Below are 22,268 nucleotides of genomic sequence, written 5' to 3'. Positions count from 1 at the left end.
ACCTGGCCGTGGCAAATCCAGACAGGTCTGCCAGCCCCTCCTGGGGTGGTCGCAGTGGAGGAGCAGTGTCTCCGGCTGGCCGGGTCACCAGGCATCCAAGCTGCAGCAGCCAGGTGGCGCCCCAGGCCCGGGGGCTCGCGGTTCCGAGGAGGCTTCCTCTCCGCGGTGTGCGCGCTGCGCCTGAGTCCTTTCCTCTCAGAGAAAACGCGGGAGCACCGCGAGGTTCATCTTCAGCTCCAAGAGGAAAAGTGAAGGGCGGCGACGGAGCTTGGTGCAGCTTGCGGCGGTGCTGGCCCCGCCGCTCGGTCTGCGACAGCTCCCAGGGCACAGGCCGGGAGCGACAGGCGACAGCGGGGAGAGCGCGGTCAGCAGCCCAGCAAGGCGCGGGATTGCACTCGGTGCTCCAGACCCGCGCGCCCGTGTGTCCTCCACTGTACCAAGAAAATCTTTGAAGCAGTGACCCTAATCACTACTAGCATTGAATAATTAGTTCCTGTCATCTTATTTTCTTGCCACACTAACGTACCTATGTGACACTTTGTACCTTTTTTTGACTTTCTGAGACAAGGTCTCTTTCTGCAGTTCAGGCTGGACTTGAACCACTTTGTAGCCCAGGCTGGTCTTGAACTTGCAATGATCCTCCTGCATCAGCCTCCCAAGTGCTGACTCCTTGTATATTTAATGTCTTTCCTATAGATATCAAGATCACCAAGCCTCGTTCTGACTTCAGAGAATGAATATATATATTTTCCAACAATCAAACCAATATTTCTGCTGATTATTTTTTGCAGTGCCGCAGATGGGACCCAGGGCCTCCTACATGCTCGGCAAATGTCAGTTTGCTACGCCCTCTCCCGATATCTCTGACAACAAATTTAAAAAAGAAACAGAACGGTTGTCGGAGGAAGAAGCAGAAGGGCAGTCTGTCTGTCCTTTTTAGAGGGGGAGGGAAGGCGTGTTCACAAGCTGACGTGACCGAGTGGACGGACAGTAAGAAGGAAGGTGCAGGGTGCGGTAGACGGGGACTGCTGAAGCCGGGTCCCTGAGTAGGTGACCAGGCGCCCCTCGGGACAGCCGCCTGGGTCAGGCAGGAGACCCGAGGGGACCGGAGGTGAGAAGTGGCAAGTGGGGGTCTTCTTTTCTAATCATTCGGATGCTCCTGGGGAGGTGGGAAGTATTCTTACTTTCCTACAGTTTTATTTTGAAATTTTGTACCATTGTTTTTTATTTCTTTAAAATAAAAATAAGAAAGGGAGAGGGGCTGCAGGTGGGGAGAAGAGGAGGCCTGAATCATCGCTGGGGGGCGGGGGGGGGGAGGAGAGGAGCTTAGTAGGAAGTCTGGGAGCCTCCCTAGAGGTAACAGGTGTTCATTTCTAGCCACTACGAGGTGCAGGCCACAGCGGGTGGGAGTCAGTGTTACCCAGGCAGGGCTTCATGAGCTGGGGTCTCAGAGCCAGAGAAAGGCAAAGAGAAGAAGCAGTCAAGGTGAGGATGTGATCTCTGGTGGTGGGGTAGAGGGGACAGGGAGGAAGGGCACTGTAGGACAGGAGGAGGTGCGGTGCTCTGCCCTGTAGCACTGTAGGCCTCTGGGGGTGTAGGTGGTTGGAACTGGGGTTCCGGGGGATTAAGCTGGGCAGTTGAAGGGTGTGATGTGAGTGCTTCGGGAGTGGGTACTGGGGCTGAGCATGCAGCAGGCCCTGGGTTCAATCACCAGGAAATAAAGAGTGGGCACAGCGGGGCTGCTGGTGTGGGGAGGCCAAGGTTAAAGGAAGCCAGGCCGCTGGCCACACCACAGGGCTCTGTACAGCAGCTTCCGGGGGGAGGCCTCTGCAGGGGCTCTCAGGAAGGACAGGTGAGAGGGCAAGAGAGCAGGGAGGGTGGCGGGAAGAAAGGGGAGCCTGTCTTCACAGCAAGCTCCAAACTCAGTCGGCTGGCTTTCCTGGATCCTTCCGTGTAAGCACACAGGCATTGGCTCAGCGACACATTTTTTGGAGCCTGCAGCCCTGAGGCCAAGTCCAGTCTGAAGACCAGGGCCTGCTGAAGGACACAGTCAGAACATGCACCTTCCCTGTACTTGACCTCTTGGGACTTTGTTTAGCACTGAAGATTTGCCGGCGGGAGCAGAGAGTTGTGTCGTGTTTCCGGCACAGACAGGTGAGGTGGCAGAAGGCAGTGTGAGCCTTCAGGGGACGAGACACGCAGGTCTCGCCGCACCCCTCCCTGGAAGAACACAGCGTCCGTGGTGTCCTCAGGAGCGCTCTCCTGGCACTGGTGCCCTCCATGGGGACCTGAGCCCCACAGCGCCTCTCTGCTGGGGAGTTTGCTGCACACCTTTGCTGCCCACGATGCAGTGATGTCTCCGAGTTTCTGTGCCCTTGTGTTGCCAGCTTCTGGGGGCTGTGGGCTTTTTCCAGAGATTCTTTCCAATTTCTTGTCCTGAAGAAACAACTGGACAAGACACACCAAGTGAAAAAGACAGCGAGGCTTTACATTTATCCAAGGGAGGAACAAAGTAGGCGCTGCCCCTGGGAGCGATTACAGGGGCCTCGAGGTCTGTGGTGTCGTCTTCTGGGTTCCTACTTCCTTTAGCTGACGTCAGACCAGCTGGGTCTCGCGCTGCCTGGAGAACTGAAGACAACGCTTTCTGATTGGCCCCAGGCGCATGGTCTGGGAACTGTTTTTCTGCGCATGCGTCCTGAGTGCTCATGATTGACAGGTCCCACCCACTACTCTGCCTGCTGGCCCCGCCCTAATCTCTGACCTCGCTTGGACTGGAAAGAAATTCTGTTCTGTTAGCATTTCCCAGTCCATCCTTCCTTTTCTCTGTCATCCCTTCCTCCATCCCTCTCTCCACACCCCTGGGTTCCAGTGCAGGCTGGTGTGAATGTGGGATTTGGTGTACTTGACTTGTTAGACCCTGGGAAGTCACTCAGCCACTCTTGGGCCTAAGTTTTCCAATCCGTAGAAATGAAAATTATTTCTCCCTTTATAAAGTTGCTAAGATACTTGTCTTAGGACTTTGCTCATTGCTGGGGCAAAAATACCTGACCGCACCCCCCGCGGCTGAGCGCACCTGTGGACGAATCCAGCAAAGAATACAGCGCACGTGATCCGCTCACGTCCAAAGGTGAGGCTTTTCAGGGGCCAGTTAAACCTTAATACTGCTCAAATGTGATATTTATGGCAGTGCTTTGTAAACTCTAAAGCTCTTAAGAGATAATATCATTGTGGAGATAGTATCAAATGAGTACGAGAGAGAGAGAGAGAGAGAGAGAGAGAGAGAGAGATGAATGAATTATATCTCAGATGAAAGAAGACCCTAAATAATAGAATTCTTCAAGAAGCCTGACATCCTAGACCAAATCCTTATAATAACCAAACTAGGACGAAATAAAGAAATTAAAGTTCATTACTGAAAAATCATGTTTTTCATGTAGCCCCTGTGGGAGGGGTTATCTTTTCACGTGGGAAAAGGACTATAATTCAGCTTCCCCCACCAGACCTTTTGCCGTGCTGGCGTGATTCACGGGCTGTGACTCACCTTACAGCTCTCCCCGGAGTATTACTAATCGTTTACAGGCCTTTAAAAGGAGGCGAGGCCAAGCAGAAAGATTACATAATGCTTTTTATTTCAGCGCGTACTCAGGTTTATCTGACACGATAATTTCAGAAAGAGAAAGTTTTCTGCTCTTGCAAAAAAGAAAACCTCATCGCTTGTTTTAGGAGTCACGTTTCCAAGGGCTTGTGGGCCTGGGTACTTCTCTGCCGTGCTGGGAGGGAGCGCAGGCCCGCTGTGTGCCCTGCAAGCGCTTCGCCGGCAGCTGCAGCCGGCCCTGCAGGCCTCAGGACCTTTGTGGCCGTGCTTCCTAAACTACCATGAAAGAAAAGAAGTTTTCTAGGAGGAGGAGGAAAAGGAAAGTGAGGTGAACGCCTACCGCCCAGGGTCCATCACTGTCGGGAGTCACTCTAAACTGCAGGTTCTGTGTTTTTGAATCCCATTTGTTATTTTGAGTTGTACTTCTCAATATTTTTCTAAAAATCCCACAGTTCATCAAAACATAATAGACTACCTCCCCACCATTGTTTTCAGGCCACCAGAAAGATCAACCAAATGTAATGAAAGCATCAAATTTACTTCAAAGTAAATTTAAATTTTCTAGTACTTTGGAGTACTGGAAATTGAACTCAGGGCCTTTGCACTAAGCTATATCCTCATCCATTATTTATAATTTTTGTGTTGAGACAAGGTCTTCTGAGTCACTAAATGGCTGGACCTGTAATACTCTTGCCTCAGCCTCCCAGAGTTCCGGGATGAGGGTCTTAGCTGGCTTTATCTCATTGTTTGAAGACTTAACTTTACCTAATCATAAATATTCTAATCTTCATGAACGTCAAAATGAATCAAAGCTCTCAGTATTAAGATAGAAACACTAAATTTACTGGAAGAGAAAGTGGGCATAAATGTTGAAGACGAATGTAGGCAGAGAGCTCATGAACAAAACCCAGACTACAAGGAATCAGCAAATGGGGTCTGACCTTATTAGAGAGCCTTTGCACCACAAAAGAAATCAGCAGGGTGAAAAGACAGCCCATAGAGTGGGGAAAAACTTGACCAGTGGTCCCTCAGACAAAGGACTTCTATCTAGAACATATAAGGAGCTGAAAAAAATCAGATCCCCCATTTCAAAGCTCCAATCCAAAAATGGGCAGCTGAGATGAATGTACACTTTTAAGATGAAGAAATACAAATGGCAAATAAATATGTGAAAAAAATATTCAACATCATTGATCATTTGAGAGATGTGAGTTAAAACAACACTGAGATTCCATCTCACTCCAAAAAGAATGATATCATCAAGAAATCCACCAATAACAAATACTGGAGGGGCTTTGGGAAAGAAGGATCCCTTTTCCACTGTTGGTGGGAGTTTAGCTCAGTGCAACCACTGTGGAAATCAGTGTGAAGGTTTCTTAAAAACCTAGGATTAGAAGTCCCATTTGGCCCAGCCATTCTCCCTTGGATATCTTTCCAGAAGAATTAAACACATCATAGCACAATGATATATGTGCACCCATGTTTATACCAGCAGAACTTGTAATTGCTAAATTTTGGAAACAACCCAAATGCTTATCAACTGAGGAATGAATAAAAAAAAAAAAAGATGTAGTTTTATACAATGGAGTACTACCCAGTCTTAAAGAAGGATAACCTTGAGACTTTTATAGGTAAATGGATACAATTTGAGGCCATACTCATAAGTGAAATAAATCAGACCCATATGTATAAATATCATATTGTTTCACTAGTGTGAGAAACTGAGCTAGTAAATAAGATCCAAATTGTACACTAGGTATTATGAATAGGAAAGAAACTATTCAAAAGAAAAGAGAAACTGTGATGGGGGGGGGACAGGAAGGAAGGGAAAAGGAAAAGAATATATATATAGTTTTTTTACACACACATACAGAATAGTTAAGATAGTTACACAGTTGGTTTCACTTAGTTCACTGAAAAGAAAGGTTTGTGCTAATATTGGAACCATATTTCATATCTATATCTTGTGCTCTGAATAACAACTATGAAGATAACAACATGAAATGTGCTAATTATTGTTACTCTCCTATTAGTCTGTTTACCAACTTTTTTGGTTTTTACTTTTTTCCTCTTTCAAATAAAATAAAAAAATAGGGACAATAATAAAAGCTGTACCTAGCACAAGGTTATTACAAGGATGAAAATAATATATGTGAAAGCCCTTTGCAAACCTTTTAGAACTATATAAATATAGAACATTATTCTTATTAAGAATCCTGTTTCTACAATGCATTGTTGGTATTAATCACTGTCTTGAAAAAAAGCCCCATTAATGGTTTGAATCTTATCGAAATTTGACTTGTGCTTCTTAGTGAATGTAAAGTGATAAATTTCCTGAAGGATAAAGGAATGCATGCTCTCTCTTAGGTCAACCACCTTGACTGTCTTAGCTAGATACACTGACCTCACGCAGGGTCGAGTGAAGTTAACGATGGCCGTGGTGATGGTGAACGTGTCATGTTCATCTGATGAACTCGGTGGCTTCCACACACGTTGCATGCACTCCTGCACTCGAAATCCACCCTACAAGTTGGAGGAAGCAGCCTCAAAAATAGTTAGATGACACCCAGAGGTTACTTAGCGAGGAGGTGGCTGAGCTGGAGTCCCAAACTACTAGGTCAGTCTCTTTCCAGCATGGGAAAGCCTACATCAATATCCCATCAAATGAAAGGCTGGGCTGTGTTTGAAAAATTTAAATGATTCCATTCCAGCCAAACTTAATTTGGAGCCCAAATCCTGGAGCTTGGCTCTCTGCCTTAGTTACCCTAGCTGGTCAGTTTCTCTTTCCCAGGGTGTCTTTGGATTTGAGTCTCAAAGATGGCACTTGGAAGAATTAAAAGGAAAAAAAAATTCCTTTGGCCAGGACGTGTTGAAAATTATCCAAAGACCTCTGGGCTGCGGCTCCCCCACTGTATCAGATGTGGAACAGGTCTACATTATTTTCTCTTGGAAATCTCAAAACACAACATTTAGAAACAGACCAGGAAAAGAGTCCCAGTAGTGGAGGGAATCTCACCTGCAAGGCTGTTGGGTGACATCACCTTTGTCTGCAGTCTGCTGGAGGCCGGACTCCTGTGCTCAGGCGTGGCAGCAGGGTCCCCAGAAGGGACCCTTCAGCCGCAGCGGGCCTGAGTTCCTGAAGCCAGACAGAAGCCATATGATCTGATTTCCTATCCAGGAATTCTGAGAAGCCCAAGGGGACCAGCCAAGAATGCATGAGTTTCTTGGAAGGAATTTATAGGAGTATTATCTTCAAGACATTTCAGCAGATGTTTCTAACAGGCCAAGCACCCACTCGCACGGCTCCCTGGGAAATACATCAAATGTTCATGTAAAACATGCACAATATGGTGAATTTCCAGCACCCTTGGAAAAGGCGTAAATCCCAAGCATCTCGCTCGGTAAGTTTTCTCCATACCTAGATGGAGACCTTCCTGGATTTTGTGGTACCAGAATTTTTTTTTTTTTTTTAGCTTGTTTTAGTACTTTCTAGAATTGGAGTGCAGCATTGCACCATGGGTAATTTTATGTGTCGACTGGGCCATACCATGTGGTGCACAGGCCGTTGTGCTGGGTTAATCTGAGTGTCTGTGAGAGAGAGGGGTGTTGGCATCCATAGCCCATGGCCAGCCTGGGGTGAGTGTCAGTGGAAGGCCCAGAAAGCCCTCAGGAGGGAACAGAGGATTCCTGCTGACCGAATGCCTGAGGACAGGGGCACGGAGGGCTTTTTTCTCTGCCTTTTGATTTAAACTAAACTGCCAGCCCTTCTGGCTCTGGCCTGAACTGCGCTGTCAGCTCTCCTGGGTGTCCGGCTTTGCACCTGCAGACCCTGGGCCTCAGCCTCCACAGCTGTGTGAGCTGATTGCTTAGAACAGATCTCTTTGGGTGTCTATTTTTCTTTTTTTTTGGTGGGACTGGAGAGTTAACCCAAGGCCTTCCTCCTGAGCAACACCCTCTGCCCTTTTAATGTATTCACTTTTTAGATTTTGAGACAGGCTTGCACTCAGTTGCTAAATTGGCCAGGTTAGGGTTTGAATTTGTGATCCTCCTGCCTCAGCCCCCAAGAGTGCTAGGGTTCTCTGTGCCACAGTACTTAGCTTGTCCATAGCTGTACATTACCTTAGCTGTGTCTACATCACTGGTACCCAGACCCCTGCCCTGTTGGCTCTGTTTCTCTGGCAAACACCGAGACTGCTCTGCTTGGTTGTGTGATACTGTCATGCACACTTGATGACGGATGTGTTCTGAGAAGCGTGGTATTAGACAACCTTCTTGTCATTTGGAGACTGGAATGTAACTACCAGACCTGGGCCACATAGGTCAGTCATGTGACACAGCCTCCTGTGAAGTCAGGAGATGGTGTGAACTCAGGTGTGTGAGGCTCTGCTGCATGCCACAGCAGGCTGTTACAGTTTGGTAAGAAGTAGTGTACTCTAAAAATAACGAGAAAAGTCTAGGATAGGAAATAAGCCAGTAACACAGTTGCTTGTTTGTTATTGCTTTTTTTCAAGCAGAGTCTCACTATGTAGCCCAGGCTGGCCTTGAACTCTCGACGATCCTCCTGCCTCAGCCTCTCAAATGCTGGGATTGCAGGGGTGTGCCACCACACCTGGACACAGCTGCTTCTTATTATTACCAATAATCATGTGTGCGCTGTGCTTGACACAACGGGCTGTGCAGTAGGTATGCTGGCATCGCCATGAACATGTGAGCCATGTGTTGCCCGGTCATTTGGTGACAGCTGAGACTTTGGCAGGTGGCAGGAACCTTTTAGCTCCATCAGAATCTCATGGACCCTCTATCATCTGCTGATCCACTGTTTACTCGCACGTGCATGCCAAGCCACGAACAAAGTCTGTGCTGATGAACAGATTTGCACCGAGCCTCTGAGGTGCTTAGACTTACCCAGCATCAATTGTCTGACCTATGTGTGATTTTATTTTCCTACAGTTGCAATACCGGGAAACCAAACACCTGTAGAGGACCAGGCATTACCCGAGATGGATACCAGGATTCTCACTAAGCACAATGGGACAAGCACGAAGGGCTGGACTGTGCACCCAGAATCTCCCAGGCAGTGGCCCAGCCAAGCCAGTGGCCAGAGGCACTCGCTGACCAGGTGACTGTGTGCCCTGGGGTTACCCTGTGTTGAATAAGGATGCCATGACACCTGTCACCGAGCAGCCCTGTAGGGAGACAGTGCCTCACTGCCCATCAGCTCAGGCTCTTTCCCCAAGAGACCTCGTGGAATAAGAATTTCCTCAGGGTGAAATATAGGGGAGCAGAGGACGGCTGCGCCTCAGTGGTGGGGGGCATGCTTAGAATGCACAGGGCCTTGGGTTTGAGTCCCCGAACACGCGTATCTATAAAGACAAAAAAGCTGGTGTGGTGGTGCACTTGGGTAATCTCAGCACTTGGGAGGCTGAGGCAGGAGAGTTTGGCACAGATTTGAGGCTACACAGTGAGTGCTAGATGAGGCTGAACCACACAGTGAGATCCTGGCTCAAAGTGAAGAAAGGGGAAAAAAAGCTTTCCTATTCTTGAGGCATTTAGAGACAAATGACATACATGAAATGAGCAGAAAATACTTCAGGCCCCAGATGTGGGGAAGGCTCTGAGTGTGGGGCTGAGAGATGGGCTCAGCAAGAAGGGGTGGTGTCTGTTACTTTTTACTCATTGCTGAGACAAAATACCTGCTGCCCAAAGTTGGGAAAGGAAAGGTTTATTTATTACAGTTTTTGAAGGTTTCAGCCCATACTCAGTTGGCTCCAAGGCGGGGTGGCATGGCGGGGCTGCAGTTCATGGCGGCTGCAAAGAGTAAGCAAGAGAGTGTGACACACCTTCTTCTTGCTATTACATTGTATACTGGCTTTACTCCTAGGTGGGTGTAGCACTGATGTCATCAATGCAAGTGCTAGACAATGAACCAATCACAAATGCACAATGCAAATGCATGAGGCTTGGGGGCTACCCACATAAACCATGACAGGTGGGGTGAGGTGGGTGAAAAGGCCTCAGCCCCGAGGGAGCTAGTGGCTCTGAGGGACACTGTGTAGTGTGTGTCCCTAGTGCAGCAGAGTGATCTGGCTGCCACCCCTGAAAACCCAATTGTCTGGGTCCTCCTTCTGTGTCCCTCTCACCAGGACACCCTCACATTGAAGGCCCACCAAGGCCCTGTTAGTATCCCTGACATAAATACCAAGTGATTGGTCCTGGGTCATGCTGGGAGGGAACCCCAGCCCACAAGATGCAATCCTGAGTGTTTGTTCTGAAGGACTGATGGTGTTTTTGAGACAGGGCCTCTATCTTGCTCAGCCTGGTCTTGAGCTCTTGAACTCCTAAGTGATCCTCCTGTCTCAGCATCCCAAGTAGTCAGGAATACAGGCTTTTGCCACTGTGCCTGGCAGACCATCTGTAGACTCTTAAGATTGTCTTAGTTACTTTTCTCATTGCTGAGACAAAATACTTGACAGTCACAGTTTGTGGAGGTTTCAGTCCATAATCGGCTGGGTCCAAGGCAGGGTGACATTGCAGAGGAGAAACAGTCCATGGCAGGCATAAAAGGCAGCAAAGTAGTGAGGAATTAAACAGAAACAAGTGATAAGCAATGACCCTCTTCCTTTCCCTTATCTTTTACCCAGGGTATCTATCCATCTTTAGGCAGGTGACACTCAACCCTTAACCCTGGCAGTGCACCACAAATCAGTCCCAGCCTCACAGCCTTGATCCCAGCAGCACATACCCCAGGTCCAGCCACCTCTGAAAAGCCTCACCTATGACTGTATGAGACTCTGGGGGCCCTCTAAACACAGCCATAACAGGTACAGATGTAGCCTCATGGAGAACTTGAGTTCCCCTCCTATCATCCTCCATATTAATAGCTGTTAGATGTGCTGCTTAGTCTTGGTATTGAAGGTGTTAATCATCAATTGTACAGCTATTTGATCTGATTTGTTTCCTTTATAATTGTTTTTTTTTAAAATGAAAACAGTGTTTAATGAATAGGAGAAAATAAAGCCATTTTTCAGATAAGTAAAATCTAGTATTAATGGAAGCTATGATATTATGCTGTAATAAGAATCACATACTTGGTTTTCATTCCTAGATTCTGGCACAGAGTCCTTAGATCCTTTGGCATTTCATAAGTGATAGAAGCATCTTTTGTACTAATGAAGCAACTGTTAGCAAACTTAGATTTCTTCAGGATGGGGTGGGAGCTGGTTACCACAAAGATCAAATCCTGCCAAGGGAGAAGCGTGGCACCTTCAGATAACATTGAGTTAATACTTGATCATACCTATCTGATGACACCTCTTTAAAAGCCCCTAAATCAGTGGGCTTGCATAGCTTCTGGGTTGTCCTTTGTAATGCTATGCTTTTGTTGTTGTTGTTGTTTTGCTTTTTGAGACTGGGTCTTGCTCTGTAATTCAGGCTGCCCTGAACTCAATATGTACCCTAGAGTGGCCTCAAACTCACAGCAATCCTCCTGCTTCAGCCTACTGAGCACTAGGATTACAGGCATGCCCCGCACTCAGCTATGTATTTATTTTTAATGCACATAGGAACATTATTCTTAGAAAATGTCCATGGCAAAATCACATCAGTGGTGCACATCCATAGACCTGGCTACTTAGGAAGCTGAGGCAGGAGGCTTGCTTAGATTCAAAAGGTGAAGGCCAGCCTAGGCAGCATAGTGAGACCGTTACAAAAGGCCAAGAGGAGGGAGGGGGGTTCACAAATATCCCCAGACTACTGAAGAGTAAGAGACCCCCTCTCTGGTCTCTTTCACCTTGGCTCTGAGCTGTGTTCCTCTGCTTGAAGCTCCTGCAAACACCGTAAATATGACTCACACATCAGAGAGCTGTCAGAGTGCGGGACTCAGTGGAACATGGTTGCCTGGAGACTGAAGCTGGAAGAGCGTTACTTTTTTTTTTTTTTTTTTTTTTTTTTTTTGAGATAAAAGCATCGGATGGTGGGGCAGGGGGAGGCTGACATTGGTCTCCTTGCTCTTGGAGCCCTCAAAGTCTCCTCCCAAATTTGCAACCTGGACAGAGGCCCCAGGTGCCTTCCTCCCCAGAGGGGCTCTAGTGACCCTCCTTATCCTCGGGTCTTAGGCAGGCTCCTACAGAAGGGCAGTGCCGACCACTGAAATTTTGGGAAGGTGGGGGCTCAGTTTCTCATGAATTCGTATCATAGCTCACTTTCCATGGCACTGAAGGGTGCCTTCCTCCTCCTATGTCACTTTGGCACCTGTGAGGCTGACATCACAACCATCCTTGTTTTAGGAAAGAGGAAACTGAGGCTCCAAAAGAGGTGAATGTTGCCCTTGGCCACTGGCAGAGCCTGGGCTGGAAAACAAACCTGGAGCTGGGGCTTTTGTGGGTTTAGGGATCTGTGTTGCACTCCTGGGGCGGGGACAGCTGGGCGGGTGTGGGCTGTGGCTGGGACAGGATGCAGGGAGGGAGCCGTGGAAACACCTGTGCTTTGCTCTTCTCGTGCTCCTGAGTGCAGCCCACTTGGTTCCGCTGCAGAAACAGCCTCGATTGTGGGGTGAAGGTCACCCCCTCCCCTACCAGCAGCGCTGCCCCTTAGCACCAGGTGCTCATTTCTCTGACCCAATCCGTGTGACTCCCTGGTGTAGTTCGAATCTTAGGTATCCCCAAGGCCCCTATGTTTAGCTCGGTGCCTAGGGTGGCATTATATTGGGGGAGGGCTTGAGGAGCTGGGGACCCATGGGGAGTCTTGGGGTGATTCAGGGGATGGGGAGTGTTGGTCTCTTTCTCTCTGTTTTACTTCCTGGCTGAGATGAGTGGTTTTGTTGCTCCCCAAGGTGATGGTACCAACTGACCAGGGCGGACCTCTCCTCTTCCTGAGCCCCGTCCTAGAGTCCTTTGGTGAGTGACAGGACCCCTCTTCAGCTCCATTTGCTTCTCAGTTGACTTCCTAACTGCTGTTTTCCTTGCATGGAATCTTGACCCTTCCCTTCCACTGCTGACTCCTGAAAGCAGCTTATCTGGGTCAGAGCCTGGCAAGTTCAGCAGGGGGCACGTGGGTCCTGGTAAAGGAGCTCTCCAGCTGCCTTACTCATCCAGATATCAGAAGGTCATCAGGTCATTTGGAAACAGGACCGCAAACAGGATGCACTCTATAAAACACCAAGCTCCACCTCCACACTTACTCTGCTGGTGGTTGTAAGTCTGGATGTCCAGGAAAACCTATATCTTCAGCCCTTTTCAACAGCTTCATGCCTAAAAAAAGAGACTCAGTGTTAAGGATTTAATTTGCAGACCTTGAGGAATGTTCCAATTATAGAGTGTTAAGTACTTTACTAGAAGAAGTACCAATTCAAACCTGTATTCGTAGTTACCTTCTACCATACAGCTTTTGTCCTGGAGGTGCCGGGTGAGCAGTTCACACATAATAAATAGATTCCATCGCAGCCCAGAGGCTTTCTTCCTTCCTTCGAGTGTTAATGTAGGATTGGAAAGCTAAAAATAGAGATGGAGATAACATTCATCACTTGAAATGTACATAATTCGGAAGGTTGCTGGGTAGAGTGATTTCAAGGGCTGGCAATTTTCTGCTGAATTCTCACGGTTTTGATGATCCTCTAGATCTTTCCTGTTCGGGCGCTGCTCAGCACTGGGCCCTGGCAGTTATTTTAACTCAAGTTAAAATGTGACTGAATGACTGAAACCATGCAGAGCTGCTCCTCCAGAACCCCGGCCAATTCCAATACCCAGGGCTGCTTGGGTCCCTTCTGTAAGAGAGCACAGGGCCCATGCAGCTCGCTGTGTGCTCTGACATCGCTGGACCCCGTACAATATCTAATGCAGCGCATGGGCTATGTACGTAGTGCCCAGGGAGACTGTCAGGAAAAATAGTCTGCACATGTTTGGGCACAGTTTTTCTTCAGAATTCTTTCTGGCTGGCTGTTGGCTGAATCCCTGGACACAGAGCCCTGATGTGCTGGGCCTGTGGTGGACGCGGCCTTCCCGGCTGTTCTTTATGAGGCATCAGCAGGCTTTGCATCTGAGAAAGCTCGGGTCCAGTTAAATTTACTAGAGCATTATTGTCCAACAACCTTGGAAATTTGCTTTACAAATCTGTTCTATCTAATAAATGAATGTGAGCTCTTGCCCACAGAGGTTTAGGGTACATTAAGGAGTCCCATCTCTGCCACTTGTCTCTCCCGTCCCTTCCTGTCCCATCCTGGTCTTGTTTCATCCTGCTTTATCCCCTCCAGATTTGTGAAGCCTGAGTCCAGCGGGGGTCTGATGAGGACTCCAGTGCTCACCCTGAAACATTAGGACATCCTGTATCCACCTTGCCTCGCCAGGGTCTCTGTCCCATTTCCTGGTTCCTGGGACAGAGGCTTTCTCTGCTGGTCTGGCTTCTGACCTCTGGCCTAGGAGGACTGGGTCACTTGGTACAAGGGCTGAGGACCTGGGACAGCTCTTCAAGGTGGTAGAACAAGCTGGGCAGACACCTGCCTCCATCTCTTGTTCCCCGGGGAGCTGCAGGAGTCTGGAGCCACTGCCTTCCCAGCCAGAGAGACTGGGGTTCCATGGGCCAAAGCAGCCCTGAGGCGAGCTGTCCTCCTGTCCTGCTTTCTCTGTGCTCCTGCAGGCTGGAAAGTCCTGCAAATCTGCTTGGTCCTGGCAATGGAGGGGCTGCTGTATAACCCTTAGAGGTCAAAGCTTTTGTTTCTTTCCAAATACAACAGACTCATCCATCCAAATGTTTCCTTTGGAGGCTGCGCCTACTGTCAAGTATCCAAGGTGGAATTTGTTTACTGAAACACATGTTTTGAGTTCCCTTCAAGAAAACATTTGCCAGAATAAATGCAGCCCTTGGCCAAATCTCCTCCAACAAAGCTACTAGAAAGCAGCCAAAGGTCCCAGCCATGGGGGCACAGTTCTGGGTCTCCAAGTCACCTGGACATCCTGTGCAGCTGCTGCAGGGGTGACACGGCCTCCCCGCACCCTAGCTCCAGCAGCACTGAGGCAGGGCACAGTGTGGCTCATTGGGATTGTCTGGTTTGGTGCTCTGGGATTCTGCCATTGCTGTTGAAGGCAGGGAGCAAATTGAGTGATTTCCAAGGTCCAACTTGACGTGAACTTGATGGGATTGAGAAACGCCAGGGAGCTGAGTAGAACACACTTCTAGGTGCTTTGAAAGGGTCCTGGGGCTTCATCCATTGATGAGATCTTAATCCAAGGTGTTCTGGGAGAGGATCACAGGCCGTGACCATGGCAGCCCTGCCCCTGCCCCTGGCCCTCCAGCTCTTGCCTCTGGCTGCCTTGGTGGAGCAGCTTTCCTCTTTTACCCCCCACTTCCTGTCCAGATGCCTTTTGCCAGGCCAAAAAACAGCAGAGCCAGCTAGCTGACTGTGCATTGAAACAACTCTTCCTCCCTCGGATTGACTTTCTCGGCTATTTTGTCAATGGGCAAAAGGCTCAGTAACACATTCGCTTTGGTCTTCTTTCACTCTGCCCTCCCAAAAATGAGATGTCAGGCTGGTACTGTGGCTCACGTTTGTAATCCCAGCTACTCAGGAGGCTGAGGTGGGAGGATTCTAAGTGTGAAGCTAACCTGGATAAGGATATCCAGGGATAACCTGGATAGTGAGAATTTGTTTCAAAATAAAAAAAAGAATTAAAAATGGTTCACGATGTGTTCAGTCATTCCCAGGTTCAACCTCCAGGACCATACAAAAAGAAGGGAAGAAGGAGAGGAAGAGGGAGAGGGAAAGGAAGAAGGAAAGAGAGAGAAAGAAAGAAGAGGAGGAACTAAAGATGGCAGATTAGTAAGCAGTAAAACAGGGAACCCCTCTGAGAGAAACAAATCAGATGCCAGAATAAAAATCCTGGAGAAGACCAGATGGAGGAAGATGGATCCTCTCAACCCAGGAAGAAACTAAAGGGAGAGGAGCTGGTCAAACCCGCAGTTGTGGTGCTCCCCTCAGAGCTGGTCAGACCCGCGGTCAGGGTGCTCTCGCTGGAGCTGGTTGGATCCGAGGTTGTGGTGTTCTTACCGCCAGGTCCATAGTCGTGCTGAAGTCGGGGGTTGGCAAGCCCAACAGAGAGCAGGGCTGGCATAGAGACCTGCACTAACCCAAGGTGTGTGCTCAGAATTTGACCTTCCTACGGCAAAGGGGTGACTGACTGCATGACATATTGGTACTGGGCAGGATGGACCAATACAGGAACAGCAATGACTTCAGTTGGTTGCTCCTTGCCCATAGCAGATTGGTGGGATCTGCTTGGGCTGGGTCATGTCCCAACCCAGGACCCAATAGCCAGGGATGAAATTGTCCCTGAAGTTGTCCCGAACTGGTTCCGGCTGTGCGGCACACACTAATGTGGTGAAGGCCCCTGATGGTTGACTGGCTCAGAGGGGAGGGGCCAGCCCATACCAATCCTACTTGCACCTCAGTGACCAACAACAGACTGGAGAGTGCAGAAATCCCTAGCCCGTGTGCTTCAGAAGAACCATAACCAATAAGGAAAGGTGCTGGAACCTCCACCATACACCTGTATGGAAGAAACCAAAAACATGACAAGAGAAAGAAATTTTAAAAAGTCTTCAGTCCCCAACTTAGGGAATATCAGTTCAGGAGAGGTAACTACAGAAGAGATTGAGGGCAGCAAACATATAGTATCAGAAATGGCATCAGTTGACATAAAAAAATATCTCTGACATTATAGATGAACTCAAAACTGAAATATTAATACAAGTAAAGCAAGATATAAGATTAGTAAAAGAAATGTTATGCACCTCTCAAGAAGACACAGAAGGAAGAATGGAGGTACACAAAAAGGAGAGAAATGTTTGATGAAGAATATTAAAAAACCCTAGAACACATGAAACAGGTTCAAAGAGATTATGAGGAAATTAAAAACTCCATTGAGAGCTGGCAATATTGCCTGAAAGAAACTAGAGATAGATTAACAAAACTTGAAGATGAGTTTGCAATATGTGATTGTGAAGGGAAAGATCTCTTAAAAATAACAAGGAAACAGGCAGTAACAGTAGAAGATGACAAGAGGATCTATAACTTAAGAACAAAAAATGTGAGTGAAGAATCAGGGGCAAACACAAAGGAAATACAAAGGCTATTCACAGAAATAATTAAGGAAAACTTCCCAAGCATAGGAAAAGGAAATGATATTCATATGTATGAGGCATATAGAACTCCAGCCACCTACAACATAACAGAACTACACCCAGACATATAATAATCAAGATCCCAGAAATTCAACGTGAGAACAGAATACTAAAAGCCATCAGAGAAAAGAAACAGATCACCTATAAAGGAAAATCCATCAAAATCATGACAGACTTCTGACACAAACCATCAAATCAAGAAGAGATTGGAAAGATACTCAGATGTATGAGGCATACAGGACCCCAGCCACCTACAACCCAAACAGAGCAACACCCAGGCATATAATAATAAAAATTCCAGAAATTCAATACAAGAACAGAATATTAAAAGCTGTCAGAGACAAGAAACAGACCACTTACAAGGGAGCACCCATAAGAATTACAGCAGATTTCTCTGCACAAACCATCAAATCACGAAGAGCGTGGGGGGAAATAATTCAAGCTTTGAAAGATAATAATCTCCAGCCAAGATTGAGATATCCTGCACAACTGTCCCTGGAAATTGATGGAAAAACAAGGTGCTTCCAGGATAAAGAGGAACTGGGGGAATTTGCAACCACCAATTCAACTCTACAGAGAGTATTTCAGGATATTCTAAAAAAGAAAAATACAAAGAATCCAGAAATAGTGGCGGGGAGGCCACAATGAATGGAGCAGAGAACAAAATGAAGAAGACAAACTGACAACTAATGACAGAAAAAGAGCTCAACAGAAATGAGGCAGAGAAGATTGGATGATAGGAACAGCTATTTTGGAGAAAATGATGTCTTAATAGGTAATACTGATTTAGTATCATCTTGTTTTGAAGTCTCATAAAACTTTTGTTCTTCTGTCTCCATTGGTCTAAACAGGTTGTATCTTATTGGATTTTATTATGTACGATAGTATAAGCAAAAACTTTTAAAGACAAGGAGATTATACAGAAACCATTGTTCATTTTGTTAGTCGATTCTAAATACCCTGTAATGCTGTCATTCTCTTAAATGGTTTTACATTGTTTTGATATATTTAATGCTACAATATACGAAGTTGTACTCAAGGATTTCAAGGAAAGAGACAATATGGTAACTACTTTTATGTCAGGATTACCTTGTGGTGAAACACTATTCTGCTTAAATGGTTATGTTTTGATCTGCGCTATTTTGCTGTTATGCCCTCTTTTATCTCAATCTCCACTCCATTATTTACTTTTTTATTTTTATCCTTTTAATTAAGGGAAAAATAAATAAAAATAGCAGGATATATTATAGCAACCCACTTTAACTTTCCATTATCTTGATTTAAAGCCCTGTATTACTCTCACCATCTTGTTTTTGACTGATGTCCCCCTATTCTGCTTTGCTTGATAGTACCAGGTTCGAAAGTTTAGACAACAGCTGTGAAGATAGTGAGATTCATTATGACGCCCATTCTCGATGACTTTTATCTACTTTTGAAGACCTACAATGTCTCTAATGTTTTGGTTTTGTTGGTTTTGTTCTTTACTGTTTTGTTCAATTTTATTATAACTGATGATATAGGCAATTCTATTAGAGATAGCGGGAGGCATTATGGTAACCATTATTGATCACCTTGTATTATGCTTTTACATTATCTATTATGTCCACCCTTTTGATTTGATTGACTCTGTTCTATTATGTCACATTTGGTTCTACTCCCTTCCAAAAAAGTAATAAGAACTGTGGGAGTAACAAAATCCAAAATGTGTAATTGTCATTGTACAAAAGAGAGGAAAAGAAAGTGCTCTAAATGATATAATTGCATGTGTGTTTAAGTGTATAAGATAGAAAATGATATCACTGAGTTTTATTGGATCATTGAACAGAACTGTTTGCAATCTCACTGTTGGAATGTCCACTTCACAAGCTTTAATTTTGTGACTTGAACAATTATTTCTAAGATGACAATATGTAATCCATTAACTAGTGATTTCCTACTGTTTATTTTTTTCTGTAAATCTGTATAACTTGTACCCTTTCTCTGCTTTTTTTTCCTCCTTAAATAAAAAAAAGAATGTAATGGAAAAAAAAAGAAGAGGTTGGAGTGGAACCAAGCCCTGAAAGAAAATAACCTCCAACCCAGATTGGTGTACCCTGAAAAACTGTCTCTCAAAATTAATGGAGAAATAAGATGTTTCCATGACAAAGAGGAACTGAGGGAGTTCATGACCACCAATTCAACCCTCAAAAAATACTGAAGGACATTTTGGAGTGAAAGAAAAAAACCAGGATTTCAGGAACAGTGGCAGAGAGGCCTCAATGAACAGGGCAGATAGTGGAATGAAGGAGAAAAGTAGACAACCAATGGCAGAAAAATAGCATAGCAGAAATGAGGCAGAGAAGGTTGGCTATAATCTCTAACATAGATGTCCTCGATACACGACAAAAGAAACACAGGCAGAGTAGATCAGGAGGTAGGGTCCATTGAGATGCTCTGTATAGGAAATATAATTAACTTGAAAGAGGGTTCATGGGTTGAAAGTCAAATATGAGAAAACAATGCTCCATGTGACAGGGAATCAGAGAGAAATAGGGGCAACTTGACCAGTACCTGCAGATAGGTTGGAAAGACAGGATACTTATGTGCAATAGAGAGCTACTTAGCTATAGCTAAGGAAAATCTTGAGGCTTTTGTAGGTAAAGGAATACAACTGAAGATCAAGCTCAGGGGTAAAAAAGTTCAGAACCACTTAGGTAGATGGTGGGTTGCCCCCCGAATCTAAAAACTAAAGAAATTAGTGGGGCCTAAAATGTACAATATACCCTGTGAAAGTGAAAGAGGAGGAACTGTCTAAAAAAGGAAGGCAGAGGATATGCCTCTGATAATAGTGTATCAGGATTTAAAATCCACATTATCACCGCTCTGTTTAGATGGATTATATTCTGTTCCAGTTTGTCTACTTGTACTAGATTTGAGGGCACAGACAGTTAATCCTGAAAATATCAGGATATATTATGGCAACCATCCTTAATTTCCTATTAATTTAATCTGAAGCCCTGTATAACTTACACTGTCTTATTATGACTGATCTTATTTGAATCTGGCTTGTTAGATTGCTGTTTTGTATTAACTGATTTTATTTGAATCTGTTGTGATTAATAGTATCAAATCTGAGAGTATAGGCAGTTATACTGAAGATGACAAGAGTCACTAGGATACCCACTCTGTTTTGACTATTACCTGCTTTTGAAGCCTTAAAATGTCTCCAATATTTTGTTTTTATTGTTATGTACTGCTATGTTCAATTATACTATGCCTGATGATATAGACAATTCTATTGAAGACAACAAGAGACATCATAGTAATTATTGTAGACCTTGTATTGTGGTTTTATATGACTTTTTCATTTCATGTTTTTATAGGAATTTGTTTTGGTTTGTCTTGCTTTTGTTTTGTTTTTACTTCTAATATAGAAAGGATAGATATACATGTAGAGACTCATGCATGCATAGAACTTCTAAACAGTTTATGATAATTGATTATATAATGATGATGAAATGTACAACTACCTTGAAGAAAAAGAGACACTATGGTACCCAGTTCTGATGCCATTGTAGCGTCATGATGTGTAATCCAGCAATATTATTATTCTTTGTTCAGAGTGATTTCAGTCTGTTTTGCTTCGTTTAATTTCAACATATGTGAAGGTATAGACAGCTATTTTGAAGAGAATGAGAGACACTATGACAGCCATTGTTGACTTCCCTATTGTCTGGTCTTGAAGACCTAAAATGCCTTCATCATCTTGTTTGGATTAGTTTTATACTATGTTGTTTTGTATGAATTCACTGTACATGAAGATATGGACATCTGTTTGGAAGAAAACAAAAGACAATATGTTAGATAGTGAAGATCTCTGGTTGTCTTGTTTTAAAATCTGTATTTTTACCCTCTTTAAAGTAAAATTATTTTATTCCTCTTCAAAATAAATTTTACCCCCTTTAAAATAAAATTTAAAAAAAGAAAAGAGAAAAGAGAAAGAGAAGGGAGGCAGGGAGGATGGTTGACAAGGAAACATCAGGAGGGAAGGTAACTGGGCTGTATGGAAGCCATTTTAATTTTGTCATCCCTTAGATTTCTGGAAATAGCTGATTTGACCTCCAAGGCTGTTTTGTTTGTTTTTTGAGACTGGGTCTCACCATGTAGTTCAGGCCTCACCAGGAGGTGATCCCTGCCTGGAGACCAGTGCCATGCACAGGCCTCTGCCAGAGTGGGGACAGCTAGATCCAAGCCTCTGTCTGTGAGTCAACACCATTCACATGGACTGTGGAAGGAGAAAACCAGGCCTCACCAGGAGGCGATCTCCACCTGGAAACCATATCATTTTCATTGTTTTGTTGGGCTCGGTTTTATTCTCTTCTGTTTTGTTTATGTTAAATCTGGTGGCATGATCAGTTATTTAAAAGATAGCAAGACATATTATGGTAGTCATTTTGGATTTACTGTTGGCTTGTTTTTTTTTTTTTTTTTGTATAGGGAATGGAACTCACAACCTTGCACTTGCCAGGCAGACACTTATGCTGCTGAGCTAAATCCCTGGCCTCTATTGGCTTGTTTTGAAGTCCTTCATTGCATTCATGTTTTGTTTTTATTGTTTCTATTCTGTTCTGTTTGATTTTTACTATGTCTGAAGGTATCTGCAGCTATTTTGAAGACACCAAAAGGCATTATGGTAACTATTGTTGATTTCATAAAGTTTTGAAGTCCTGTATCACTTACGCTGATGTATTTTGATGGGTTTTATTGTCTTATTTTCCTTGGTTTTATCCTCTTTAAAATAAGAATACTAATAACTTTTGTGTCCCTTTCTTTCACATAACTTTCAGCTCAGTTATTTCCATATAGTCTGTCACCTACTCAGATTTTTGATTGTTATTTTTAGTTAACATCTTCTGGGCATCCTGGGTCAATTGTATTAATTGGCTCCAGGTCAGGTCTAGCTCCATTCTTCTTGTCAGTTGAGGCACAGTCTCTGAAGCATCCCTGTTATTGGACTGAGCATCAGCCTCCTGAAAGGTGGAATCAATGTCTTCTCTGGGTCTGGGTCCAAGATATAGATGGACAGCATGCTGTGGCAGCCAGACATGCCATTAAGCATTCTCTGGAAAAGATATAGTATATCCTTAACCCCAAGTGAGTAATGGGCTAGGTTCCTGCCATTGTATAGTATGAAGATCTTTTTAAAAGACCTTTCTTAACATTTTTCCTTTATCTGACTGAATTGTCTTTCTGCTGCTGTAGTTCCATCCTTAGTAGGATTAAAAAGTTAATAGTATATTATGAAGTAATAATATATTATTATGAGGTGTAAATTTTGTAGAGAAGAATTCCCCCTCTTGTTTTTGTAATTGAATTTTCAGTGTAAGGTGAGCACATTCAACAATTTCTTGACTTTGAGGGATGTAAGGAATTCCCATGGTAAGGAAAATATGAAAAGTTTTGCAAAACATTTGGAAAGCAGCACTTGTATAGGCTGGGCCATTGTCAGTCTTACCCTGTGGGA

At 45.0% G+C, this 22,268-nt stretch overlaps 1 long non-coding RNA gene across 2 annotated transcripts; it reads left to right on the top strand.

Annotated features, from left to right (window-relative positions):
• Positions 1 to 2,373: 2,373 nt before the first annotated feature.
• Positions 2,374 to 20,648, top strand: LOC134473200 (uncharacterized). Of its 2 annotated transcripts, none has more exons than XR_010043320.1 (3): positions 2,374 to 3,127; positions 8,546 to 8,714; positions 18,778 to 20,648. It is a non-coding gene; the product is annotated as an uncharacterized LOC134473200 (long non-coding RNA). The 2 variants fall into 2 exon arrangements; XR_010043321.1 differs by lacking the exon at positions 18,778 to 20,648 and adding an exon at positions 12,426 to 13,404.
• The last annotated feature ends 1,620 nt before the right edge of the window (positions 20,649 to 22,268 follow it).

This window comes from Cavia porcellus, unplaced genomic scaffold, assembly GCF_034190915.1.
Source record: "Cavia porcellus strain 051 isolate PalLab524CR breed Dunkin Hartley unplaced genomic scaffold, mCavPor4.1 scaffold_26, whole genome shotgun sequence".
Taxonomy (NCBI): Eukaryota; Metazoa; Chordata; class Mammalia; order Rodentia; family Caviidae; genus Cavia; species Cavia porcellus.
The sequence above is the reverse complement of the archived record's forward strand: the minus strand, read 5'-3'. Positions and strand labels throughout refer to the sequence as shown.